The 13,437-nt window shown below is 39.0% G+C and overlaps 1 pseudogene; it reads right to left on the bottom strand.

Moving 5' to 3' along the window:
- Positions 1-862: 862 nt before the first annotated feature.
- LOC132431368 (centrosomal protein of 78 kDa-like) overlaps positions 863-13,437 on the bottom strand; it is a 30,306-nt pseudogene continuing 17,731 nt past the window's right edge.

Here is a 13,437-nt window from a genome sequence, read left to right as displayed (position 1 = left end):
GGTGGTTAAGACTTCGCCTTGCAATGGAGGGGGTGAGGGTTCGATCCCTGGTTGGGGAGCTAAGATCCCACGTGCCTTGCGACCAAAAAACCAAAACATAAAAGAGAAGCAATACTGTAACAAATTCCATAAAGACTTTAAAAATAGTGGACATCAAAAAAAATCTTTAAAAAAATCACATAAATCAGAAACAAATGAAACATAATAAAGTCCATACATTAAAAAAAAAGAGCATGGGTTCTGGTCACATCCCAGCTTCCCACTTACTTACAGCTGTGTAATTCTGGGCAACTCACATAATGTCTCCTCAGACTCCTCATCTATAAATGGGGATGGTAATAGTTCCCTACCTCATAGTGTTGCTGTAATCCATAAACACGGTTAAGTGCCTTGGTAAATTGTTTGATGCTCTCTGATTACTGTGAATTAAAATATGTCAATGGCTTCTGGCCATACGATTTATAATAGTTTGACAGTTAACCAAATGGTAAAACTATTCCATTTATTATTCCCATCTCTTTTTACCCCTTACCCTGTTTTGTTGTTTATGTTTTCTCCCACCACAGAGTGTTAGTTCCAGGAGAGCAAAAGCTTTATTTTGTTCACTGCTGAAAGCAATAGCACCCAGAAAAGTACTGTACATATGAAACCCTCAGTAAACACTAGCTGAATGAATGGTGCAAACTGTCACAAGGAAAAATACACCAAAACTTTCATTATAATAAAAAAGTATAGATAAATCTTTCTCTAATGGCTTCCAGTCAAGTATTTTAAAACACCATATGCTATAATAAAAACATAAGTAATTTATTAAAATTTGAAGGCAAAAACATAATTTTAAAAGATTTTAAAATATTTAGACCTATGTTAGGTGTGATGGAATATGGATGCTTTCTGGAAATTCACAATCAGATCCAAGAGTATCACTTTCAGAATGTTCTAGTAGACTGAGTTTACTTTTAGTTGTCTTTGAAGAAACAGTCACTATTGTACTCTCTTTCTTAACAGAAATGTGTTTTTTCGAAGACTCACTTCTAATTGGTTCATTAAGCAAAGAATTATTTTGCCCAATTCCTTTGCTTTTCTGCTTTACAGGTGAGTCAGAGCAGGAATGCAGGTCCTTCCCAGGTTGTTTCTTAGCAGAGTAGTTTTTGGTATATTATGCTCTGGTCATTTTCTCTGAAGAAGACCTGCTATATCTAGGTAATTCCTCTTCTTTTCTTTGACTTCCAGTTCCAGAAATGACGTCTGCTGAAGGAGAACATGTTCTAGCAATGAAATCTTCAAAAGACTCCTGCCGCTGCTCTGTGACTGCGACCCCCAGGTTGTCTTTGGAAGTTTCTAAGGCCTCCTGAGTAGAGACTGGGACATGGAAGGAGTCGACAGGCAAAGGAATCCCAGCATCACCTGTAATTTTCTGAAACTGGAGGGAAAGACAAAAGACAAGACAAAAATTCAGTGATGAACAAAGCCAACCATTAAAAAGTAGAGTTCAAAACTTCAGTGTTACTCTGTGATCTTATTATTAACACAGTCAACTGATTATTCAGAAGATTTCAGAGCCAGTTTTTCTCTTAATTATATCCTGCCAAGTGATTCTCAGCTTAACCTAGCTATATCCAAGGCTATGTCCGCTACATTTTCAGACTTTGGTGACTGGGGTAGTTATTACCCATTTCCTTCCCCTCACGAAAAATAAAACCCTACTCTGTAAGAAAATTAATTTCTTTGCTATCCTCCAGGCACATGTGAACAGTATATAATATAGTTTGTGACCAGACTGTCAGTTCCCAAGACCAGTCAGTTCCCAAGACCAGTCTGAGATTGGCTGAGCTGGGCGAAGGGGGCTCCAAGTGAGGCTGGAGGAAAAGCTGACAGGTTTCCCCTCCCATTCCCATGACCAGGTGAGTCACTGTAATATCTTACGTATCAGCTATGTCAAGATTACTTATTTTAAGAATTGTATCGGTACGTGTACCTCCATTAGTGTTCCTTCATTGTTAAGCTGACTGCATACAAATAGAAACCTAGATAAAATATGAATAGAACAGACATTTATACAACTTAAAATTTGGAATATTTTCTGTAATGTTTTCTTTCTTCATTAAGGAGAGTTTGCTTTAACTCATACACTTTCTAAAGAACTTCCAGTTTTCTTACGTACAACAATACAGTATCATGAAACGGGCCCACATTTACTAATCTCAGATTTGGAGAGGACTCCAGAGTCTTCTAGCTCCCGAGCACGTGAACTATTAGAGACTGACCATTATTATTTTCTCTCTGACTTGGTCATTTCCTTTTTGCTAATCACTCTTAGAATCCTTAAGTGCTGTCCTCTCCACTTACTTGGAGATTTTGCGTTGGTCCTGGGGCACTCTGCTTTGACTCTGATTTTTCTTCTTCAAGTGCCTTCTTTTCTTCTTTAGGTGGACTACTAACAGTAGAATTCATCTGGGGACGACCTAGTAAATGAAAATCTGACTGATCTATACCAGCCATTGTGGCCAGCTGCCCAAGCCTGGACCAGAGGAGGAAAGGAGAAAAGATAAAGGTTATTATAATCACAGAAGAGCAGTTTAGATTTCCCCAGACCTACAATCATGAAATACTTCTAAAATCTTAAAAGCCAACATCCTACTCCATACTACAAGCCTCTCTCTCCCCCAATTTCTCAGCCCTTTCCAGATTCATCCTCTAGGAGACATCCCACTGTCTCACTAGCAGCTTCAACATGTACCATGCACCCCGTCCACTGCCAGTCACACCTCCATTCCCACACTTCTTTACCACCTTTCCTCCAGTTTCCAAGAATGTGTTTGTTCCTTCCTTCCCAACACCAACTCATTCACTGACAAAACACCACTCCATCAACTATCAATCTCCACTTCCCTCTTTCAGCAAAATTGCTCACGGTTGAGAACCACTGACCTATATCTTCCCTGCAGATTAATAATAATTTTTATGTCTAAGACAAAAATAACTTTAATTCAAACTTATCAAACAAGCAAAGTAAATGAAAGATAGGAAAATTCTTATCCATTCCCGAATATTTTCAATGAAAACTGCTTTCAATTTAGTCTTTACAAAAAACTGTACCTACTAATTACTCTCTACAGGTTACTCTTTTATAATGGGCTCCCCACTCTACCAAAGCAGGCTCCCCTATTTGCATTTCTTAAAAAATTTAATTCCTCCTTTTAAAACGTCAACTATATTACCTATAATTACACTAAATTTGGCTAAATATGGCCACGTAAGTGATGAAAATTGCTCCAGTTCCTCAGCAAACTACCATTACAGTCGCAAAGAGAAGAACGCCATGAAGAGAAATGAACTAACCCAGCATCTTTAAGGAGATCCAAGAAAGCATGGAACTTCTGAAAAGAATTCTCAATGCTGCCCAAAACACCTTCATCATCCAGGATCATGCTTGTGGACATGAAGGGCTTCAGACAAAGAGAAAGTTACATTTCTTAACTGGGCATTTTCATGTTCTAACTATAAAAGAAGATGGAAAATGTCTGACATGATTTTTTTCTCATTGTCATCAAAAGTAGTCTTGCCTAGTTTCAAGGAACAAAACTAAAACACTCAAAATGTAATTAATCTGTAATTAACCTAACTCTCCACCAGTAAAGACAGAGACCATTATCACATAATAACCAAAACCCCGAGGCACCCAACAAAGTTTCCTATATAACGCTTAGGTGGTATATAAGTAAACCAAAGTTATCGTTTTATTAATGATCTTTCACGAAAGATCACATTTCTAACTGGTTCAATTCATAATGGAGCCTCATTCCACATCAGAAAATTACCTGCTTTAAGTTTCCCTTAAATTAGAAAGTGAATTATAGAATCTGATCTGAACAAAACATATTACAACTCTGCTGAATGTTAAGAATTAACTTTAGTGAACAAAATATCTAATGCTTACGTTTAAAAGTCCTAAATCATACCCAACCCAATTTATTAAATGTATGATCACCAATGTTTTCTTTGGCTCCTTCAAAATATTCACTCCCGTGCACTCTTCCCCTTCCGCTCATCACCTATGCACTTAAAACCCCCTATAAGCTCAACTCCAGTATTTCTCAGAAAGGCTGTTATGTTCATGATGCCCCTTTTGCCTTATATGAGCAGGTGCTCACCATTTATTGAATGAGTGTCCGCCAATCCAGTGGATATGCACTTTGAAAAATTCCTCCCTACGCTCAACCTCTGATAAAGTATATTTAGAACTTTTTAGATTATGCCCTGCTTTCATGCACATTACCTAATGTAATTCTTATAGTATATATTTTTATCTTTCATTGCATTCTTAGAAGTTTTCCAATATCTTAAATTTATTTAAATGATTCACTTTCCTAATTCATTGCCTCATGATGAGAGTCTCATCATGTCTTTTATGCTACTGTATATATAGTATATGCACAAGAAGTGCTTTCTTGAATCAAAGAATCATGAACAGATCATAAGCTAATGTCATAAAGCGCATGTGGGCGCGCGCACACACACACACACACACACACAACGAGATTTTCATATTTTTAAAAACATGCTTTCTGGAATATAGATCATATGATCACTAAATACCAGTAAATGCAAAAGTCCATATGATACAACCAATTTGCAACATATTACAGTTTTGAAGTTTACAAACTATGTGTATATGGATTAAAATCAAATCGAAATAAAACCAAAACACTCCCAAAAGTATAAGCAATTGTTTACTTCATTGACTCATTTATCAGCCTTAAGTCTTATTACTCTTTCCTCCTTTAACTGCTTTAGGCACTCCTCCAGTTTTTCCTAAACAAACAGAGTAAATGTTATAACTAATTCGTAGTATAATATCCAAAAGCCTTTCCAGCTATAGGACTCATCAGGATTTAGGGGCAGAGCCAGAAGTGAACTCAGATTTTAGTCTGCTACTGGTAATATCGTACCATGCTAGTGAAATGAATTATCAAAATCTATCAAATTAGCATAGTAAAGATTTATTTAAATTCCACTTTTTCCAACATAAATTTGTGGCAGCCCACCATAAAAGGCATATGCGTATAACATAGCAAGTCAGAAATAAATAGTTAAGAACAAGAAAGTAAAGTTCTATTTTTATTTGTGGGTCTCTTTATAGTAGGAACTCCTATTAATGAACATGCTTAACACACCTGAATTGCATAATTGGAGATTCAAAAGCATTTTTTTTTAAAGTAACCACTTTATTTTATTTTATTTTTTTTAATTGCGGTACACGGGCCTCTCACTGTTGTGGCCTCTCCCATTGCGGAGCACAGGCTCCGGACGCGCAGGCTCAGCAGCCATGGCTGACGGGCCCAGCCACTCCGCGGCAAGTGGGATCTTCCCCGGATCGGGCATGAACCCGTGTCCCCTGCATCGGCAGGCAGGTGGACTCTCAACCACTGCACCACCAGGGAAGCTCCAAAAGTAATCACTTTTAAAGCAATTTACAGTCAAGCACTGTTCCTGGAGTTCCCTGGGCATTAAATCTAATCATCAAAACCCTAAGAGGGGGCTTCCCTGATGGCGCAGTGGTTAAGAATCTGCCTGCCAGTGCATGGGACACGGGTTCGAGCCCTGGTCCAGAGAGATCCCACGTGCCTCGGAGCAACTAAGCCCGTGCGCCACGACTACTGAACCTACGCTCTAGAGCCCCCGAGTCAAAACTACTGAGCCCGCGTGCCACAACTACTGAAGCCTGCGCACCTAGAGCCCGTGCTCTGCAACAAGAGAAACCACCGCAATGAGAAGCCCGCACACCACTACGAAGAGTAGCCCCCGCTCGACGCAAGTAGAGAAAGTCCGAGAGCAGTATCAAACACCCAGCGCAGCCAAAAACAGATAAATAAAATAAATTTATTTAAAAAACAAACCGTACGAGGAAAGAACAATCACTAACTCCATGTTATTTTACAGATGAGGGAAACAGAGGCAGAGAAGTAGAGTAAGTAGAGCAGCACAGCCAAGGTCACACCACTAAGTAGCAGAGCCACACTGTGGACTCAGGAAGCTGGGTGCCATTCCTGCTCACGGAGGTGGTAGTCTTCCCATTCACCAAGGTCACTGAAATAAAATGAACACTGATAAACTCCCTTAGGAGTTTCAGGAAATAAGACACTTCGGTCCGTGAAGTGGGGACACTGCTTGCAATAGGCAGAATTCTAACAGAGCCCCTAAGACTCCTACTTACTGAAGTACACAAACCTTCCACTTATCCAATCAAACTCTAAATCTAGGTGCTGCAGTGAAGGGATTTTGCAGATGGAATTAAGGTTCAAAATCAGCTGTTTTTTTAAGATAGGGAGATTATTCTAGATGGATGTGACCTACTCAGGCACCCCATGAAAAGGACCTGAACTCTTCCTGAATTGAAGTACAAAAGGGACAAGAGGGAGACTCTCCATTGCTGGCTCTGAAGAAGTCCAATGGTGTGGCAGGGAAGGCAAGTGAGAGGCCTCTGGGAGCTGAGACTGTCCCCCGAATGACAGCCAGCAAGGAAATGGAGACCTCTGTCCTGCAACTGCAGAATCTGAATTATGCCAACAAGCCGAAGAATCTCGGAGCCATTCTTTCCCAGAGCCTCTGGATGCTAACACAGCCAGACTGACATCTTGATTTCAGCTCTGTGACCCACACAAACTATGGTGAACATCCAACGTTTGGGGCTCAATGTCTTACACTTAAATTTCACGTGCTTTAACACTCTCAGGAGGGAACTCACATGTTCCCGTGTGTATCTGAGCAGGAAACCCAGTCATGCTGTGCCCGGACTTCTGACCTGCAGAGCTGTGAGCTAGTCAAATAGGTATTGTTTTCAGCCAGTAAGAGTGTAGTAAAAGAATCAATATCCTACTCAACCTCCAGGTTCGTGAACAAAATAAATGACTGTCATTGTTTTAGGCCACTGTTTCGGGGTGGTTTCTTATGCAGCGATAAACAATCAGAATTCCTATACTTATGAAAACAGTACGGTATATTTATACCTTTTAACTGCTTTGAACAATCACTTAAAGAATGAGGAACTCTATTATATGCCATCATTGGGAGAGGAACTGGTATCACTTTCTGGAGAGTAACTCTTGGTACCTAACAATAATCCTACATCAGGGGTTTACCCTAAGGAAATCAAAGATGTGGGCAAAGATTTATCTACCAGCATGATGTCATAAGATTGTTTATAACCAAACCCTAGAAGAAAGCTAAGAGCCTCCAAATTGGGACTGGTTTAAAGAAAAACAGCTCACCGTCTGAAGGAATGCACCATGAAGCCACTAAGAAAAGAATGACAAGAGGTCTCAACCAGAGTTAATGAATGGGCTTCAGGAGTTCTACATTCATAATATATCTGTGCGTTTTTCCTGGGAGATGATGCAAAAGCTTAATCAAATTCTCTGATGTAGAAGAGTATTTAGTGACATGGCAAAATATTTTTGATACTTTTTTAAGACAAAAGAGCAGATTAGGTGTGTGTACATGCAGAGGTGGCTTCTATTTCCTTCAAGAAGCTGTTCATTGTTTACAAACATTTGCTCAATGAACATATATTTTTATATTCAGAACGTGTTTAAAAAACTGAGAGTCTAAGAACTTCAAATTCTTTAATGTTTCATTACTAAAGCCAGTCAAGTTTTCAATGGGGAAAAAGGAAAAAAAAAGGCAAAATTCCTCTACTTTTAATATGATGGTTTAATCAATCTTCTAATTGTGTTAGAAGTGTTAAATTTTTGTGAAAAAGTGTATCCTCCTCCTACAAAGTATTCATAATTCATGTCCCTTACATGGAAATATGGAACCAAAAAAGTTAGAAAGTAAAATTGCTTGATATTCTATTACTTAAGTAAGACTAATGATAAGGCTTTGGAATAATTTTCCTTCCTGTCATCTGCTCTCCTTCCTCCCTTCTGTACACTGGCTAGGGTGATTTTTCTGGGACAAAGCTTCCATCATATTGGATATCAAATTTTATGTTCAACTTTTCTCCATTTAACATTGAAATCAATCATTTCTCATATAATCGGGGATTCATAACCGTGATTTTTTTTTGTGGGCTAAAAAATATTCCACTGAGTGGGTTTACTGGTTAACCATTTTACACATTTATATTCTTTCCAACTTTTCAATATTATCAGACAATAACCGTTTTTATGCATGAAAGCTTTTTTCCATATTGAGAATAACGTTCTTACAATAAATCCATAAAAATGAGTTTGAGATCAAAGCAAATGAACATTTTTAAGGCTCTAAGGTACCTGTCTCCAAACTTCTTTCCAAAAGATTTCTGAGATTTTACACTGCCATCAGCGATGTATCACTTGGTATATAACCTCTACTATAACTGTTGGCTTACTTCCTCACTTAGAGTGCAAGTTATTTGAAGATAGGGGTGTATTTTATTAAGTGTTTACCCCCAGCACCTGTGCCTAGCACAGCGTAGACGGTCAATAAATAATTGCTTAATAAGGAAAATCCCTGCCAATACAAGATGTATGTGTGTGAAAGACAGACTGTGTGTTTTTCTCTAACTGGATAGATGAAAACGTGTCATCTTCTTTAATGTGCAATTTTTTTGCTTATAATTAGTAATTAAATTTCTCTTTTAGATTATATTGTAAAAATTCAGATTCTCTGAGGCAAATGGGCCTGGCACTACCCATTAGCTATGTAACCTTGGACAAGTTCTATAACTCTAGGCCTCAACTTCCTCATCTATAAAATGGAGATAAGCTCCCATATCACAGAGCTCTTGTGAGGATTACATGAGTTAAAACACATATAAAATTAGAAGAGTGCTTGGTACACAGAATATGTTCAATTAATGCTGAATGAATGAACATGCGAATGCAAACAGTAGTAAAGGGCTTAAAATGAAATGGTCTCATCCCACTCCCACATCCAGCACTCAAGAAGCGACTGATTCTTTACGCAGGTTTTTAATTGTAAAATACGATATGTGTACTGAGAAGTGCACAGAACAAAACTGTCAATGTGACAAATAAAAAGAGAATACTCACATAAACACTACTCGAATCTGAAAGTATTGATACTTGTCAGCATCTCAAACCCCCCCCCCATATCCTTTTCTCATCACAAGCTCCTTCCCTCTTCCAGGTTAAACACCATCCTCACTTCTTGACAATCATTTCCTTTAACCTGCATGCATCCCTAACAAAAGAGTTTAGTTTTGTCAACATCTACCTTTATGTAGAGGATCATAGTATATGAAGTCTTTTCTATCTTATTTCTTTCTCTCAACGTTGGTTTAAAAAATTCATCCACATTGCTGCCTGTAGCTCTAGTTCATTCAATTTTATTGCTGGATAGTTTTCCCACTGTACGAATACACAAAATTTATTTAATTTTTGACTCTTAATGGACATTTGGTTTGTTTTCAGTTTGTGCTAATGCAAATCATGGACAGGAATCCTGCTGTACCGGTTATTCTGGTGCATTTACACAGGGCGGGGGTGAGGGCTGCTGGCTCACAGGCTATTTATATACCTTCAGTTGATGGAGAGTGCTAAATGCTTTCCAAAGTAGTTGTGTCGATTTATACTCCAGTATAAACAGGGTAGAAGATTCTCATAGTACTTCAGGTCTACAATACCTGATACTACCAGACTTTATTTATGTATTTGTCAATCTGATTGGCATGTAGTTTCCTTGGTTTTGACTCACTTTTCTCTTATTACTTAATGAAGTCATACACTTTTCTGTGTTTACTGGCTGTTTGGATTTCCTTTTTCATGAGGTTTACATCAATAGTTATTTTTTTATTTATTTTTTTATTACTATTTATTTATTTTTGGCTGTGTTGGGTCTTCGTTGCTGTGTGCAGTCTTTCTCTAGTTGCGGCGAGCGGGGGCTACTCTTCATTGCGGTGGCTTCTCTTGTTATGGAGCACAGGATCTAGGCGGGCTTCAGTAGTTGTGACACGTGGGCTCAGTAGTTGTGGTTCGCAGGCTCTAGAGCGTAGACTCCGTAGTTGTGGCGCACTGGCTTCGCTGCTCCGCAGCATGTGGGATCTTCCTGGACCAGGGCTCGAACCCGTGTCCCCTGCCTTGGCAGGCAGATTCTTAACCACTGTGCCACCAGGGAGGTCCAACTATTGTTATTTGAATTCTTCTCCATTTCCAAGTAATACTCTTACATGACTATTTTCTCACTAAATTGGAGGCATTATCTGTTCACTTTCTAACTTACTAATAAGTAAGGGTTTAGTTCCTTTACACTCTTTCCTATGTCCACACTGCTCTGTAAAGTTATGTCATCGTGAGTTATTCCACTGCTCATGATCTCTTTGACTTGTAGTGATATACTTAAAAACCTACATTGTTGATCAACTATAAACTCTCTCAACGTCACGCTTTGTAAAATGAGGACATTCATACCATCTTCCCTTTCTTCTACCTCCTGTCTACCTTCCAAACCTAGCTTTTACGTTGTCAAAGTTGAAATTTATATTCTGTTCTATGTGCAGTTAAGTCTTCTGTTATTCGAGAGTCAGTAAGGAGTAAGGTTTAAGAGAACAGGCAGAGAGCCTCAACTCAAAGCCTCAATCCAACCTTAAAATAGGTACAGCCTGGGCAAGTTCCTTCCCTGTCTTAGTTACCTGTTCTCAAAAGTGGGAATGGGGCATCCCTGGTGGCACAGTGGTTCGGAGTCCGTCTGCCGATGCAGGGGACACGGGTTCGTGCCCCGGTCTGGGAGGATCCCACGTGCCGCGGAGCAGCTGAGCCCGTGAGCCATGGCCGCTGGGCCGGCGCATCCAGAGCCTGTGCTCCGCAACGGGAGAAGACATAACAGTGAGAGGCCCGTGTACCGCCAAAAAAAAAAAAAAAAAAAAGTGGGAATGATATTAGCACCAACCTCATAAGGCTATTCAGAGGATTAAATGAGTTAATATATGCAAAAACACTTAGAGCCTAATATATACTAAGTACATACTAGTACACAATACATTTCAGTACATACCAACTTAATACTAATACATACTAAGTATAGTTTACTTTAGTTATTAGTGATTACATGCAAGTTGACGATAAAAGCTGCAAACCAAGACAGTATTGCCATTATTACAATTAAATTAATATGGCCCACTGCAGATGTACTGTGTCTCTGTGTACAGACTACACCTTGTTCCATACTGTGCCAGTGTCACTGCCCTTGTGCAGGGTGACCACATACCCCAAGCCGCCTTGGGCTGTTCCAGTTTATACCTGTTGTCCTGATGTTACAGCATTAGAGCGCCTCCTTACACTATTCAAGTGTAAGGAGTTTGGACAAGTTCTGGTTTGGACAACAAATTAGACAGGTGGTCATTATCCCTGTGTGTCACTGAAAAGGGGGACATCTATAGTGTCAAGTTTAAGTGGATTCTTCTCTTCCTCACCAATAGTACGTTAAAAATCAATGATAGTTTAGTTTGCTTCATGTTTATGTCCATATAGCCTTTCGTCCTCTGGAGTTCAAGTTCCTTCTCCTCTTCCTCTCCCTCCTCCCTTCCAACAGTGCCTAATACCAAGTAAGTACAATATGCCTCAAGGTGTTTCTCAGCTCTCAATCACACAATCAATAGAAGCCTCTCCACTCTAGACTAGCTGCAATCTGCACCGAATCCCCTATTACCTTCCTTCTTGGTTTATTGCCTCATTTTGCTGGATTATTTCTATAAATAGCTTAAGGTGTAGCACAGGAGGTCAAATTTTCAAATTTCTTTGTGTACAAAATATCTTCTTCAGCCTCCACTTATGACTGATAGTTTGGCTGGATACAAACCCCTAGGGTGAAAATTATGTGCCTGAAAAACTTTGGAGGTATCTTTCTAATGCCTTCCAGGATCCATGGTGCTGATGACAAGTATGATAAGGTCAGATTTTAACTCTTTTTTTTAGGTGGCCAGTATTTTTCTCTCTGGAATGGATGTATCCTCTCAGTATTTTATTCTATTTTAATTTATTTTTTCAGTATTTTAAAGTTTCACAATGAAGGGTGCCTAGGTATGAGTCTATTCTTGCTCATCTTGCGTAACTGTTTTCAATCTGAGGCCTGATGTCTACTTTCAGCTGTGGGGAATTTTGTTGCCCTTTGACAGCTTCCTTCCATTTTTGTTCTGGGTCTGGAGTTTCTAATAGTAACATGTTGGATCTCCCAGATGCAGCCTCTCTAACATATTTCTATCACATTTTCCATTGTGTCTTTCTTTTTTATATGCTGAGAAATTTTTTAAATTCCTACTGAATTTATTTCAGCAACCATATTTTCATTTCCAAGAGACCTCTCTTGCTTTCTGACCATTCTCTTTTTAATTAACACCCTAATCTTATTTTATAGCTTTTTTATAGCTCTTTTTAAACCTCTCTCAGGATACTAATTAGGGTTTTTTCTTAAATTATTTTGTTCCCTAAATTGTCCCTGGTCCTACTAGGATACGTTTTCACTCTTTTTCCCCCTCTCACGTTGGAAGCTTTACTCAACTATCACGCAAATGACAGTTATTTTCTATTTAAGAATGAGTGCAGAAAGCTCCCTGAAGTCAACGATTGATTGGTTTCTTATGCAGGAAAAAGCGGGGAGTAACTGTAATAGGATCTCCCCCAAACACAATTTTCTAGGGTGTAAAAACTCACACTAGCTGCCCTAGTTCTTGCCAGTTTCACTGGTTTCAAAATGAAATCATCTCATTTCAGGAGTGTGAGGGCGGGGCTGGGAGTCCACTCCTCCAAACACAACCCTTCAATGAGCTCCCCTATTTCAGTCACACTTTTAACTAACTCCACCCTCTCTCCTACATGCGCATCTGAGCATGGGCCTACTTCTGCAGGTGGGGTCAGAATCCTCCTCAGTTGCAGGTGGTCGATGTACATATTCTAGGTGATGCTTCTCCTCTGTTCTACTGCTTCAGTTTCACACTCTTCCACTTGTCTTCCGTCTTTCAAAACTATGTTGAAACCTCTTGATTCTTGTGGGTTTATATACTTAAACCCTTTGATACCATCATTGTAGTGTCTTGTGAAAACGGAGAAGAGCTAAAAGGGTTCTCAGTGCCTTCTGAATCTGCTATTCTGTGGTCCAGTGTTTAAACTTCTTGGTCTTCCCCAGTGTCTATCATTGCTTTTAGAAATACAATCTCCTGGTCTATTCGTGAAGGAAGTGAATACATCACATCTAAAATGACAAGGAAGGCGGGTTAGATGCTCTAGGGTCTTGTCATACTCTGCCATTTACTAATAAACCACTACGTGCTACAAATTGTAGGTGCTCATTTATAAAACGAAAGGGGGTAACCCTACACGAACTATAGATTTCTCCTACTCTAACATTTCATAATTTTCTAAGTTCTTTTCTTAAAATTTCTCTATATTATCATTAATTTTAATTAAAAAAATAAAAATCTAGCTTTCTCTTTTGAAA

The sequence above is a fragment of the Delphinus delphis genome, chromosome 9 (genome assembly GCF_949987515.2).
Source record: "Delphinus delphis chromosome 9, mDelDel1.2, whole genome shotgun sequence".
NCBI classification, from domain to species: domain Eukaryota; kingdom Metazoa; phylum Chordata; class Mammalia; order Artiodactyla; family Delphinidae; genus Delphinus; species Delphinus delphis.
This window is presented reverse-complemented; position numbering and strand designations above follow the sequence as displayed.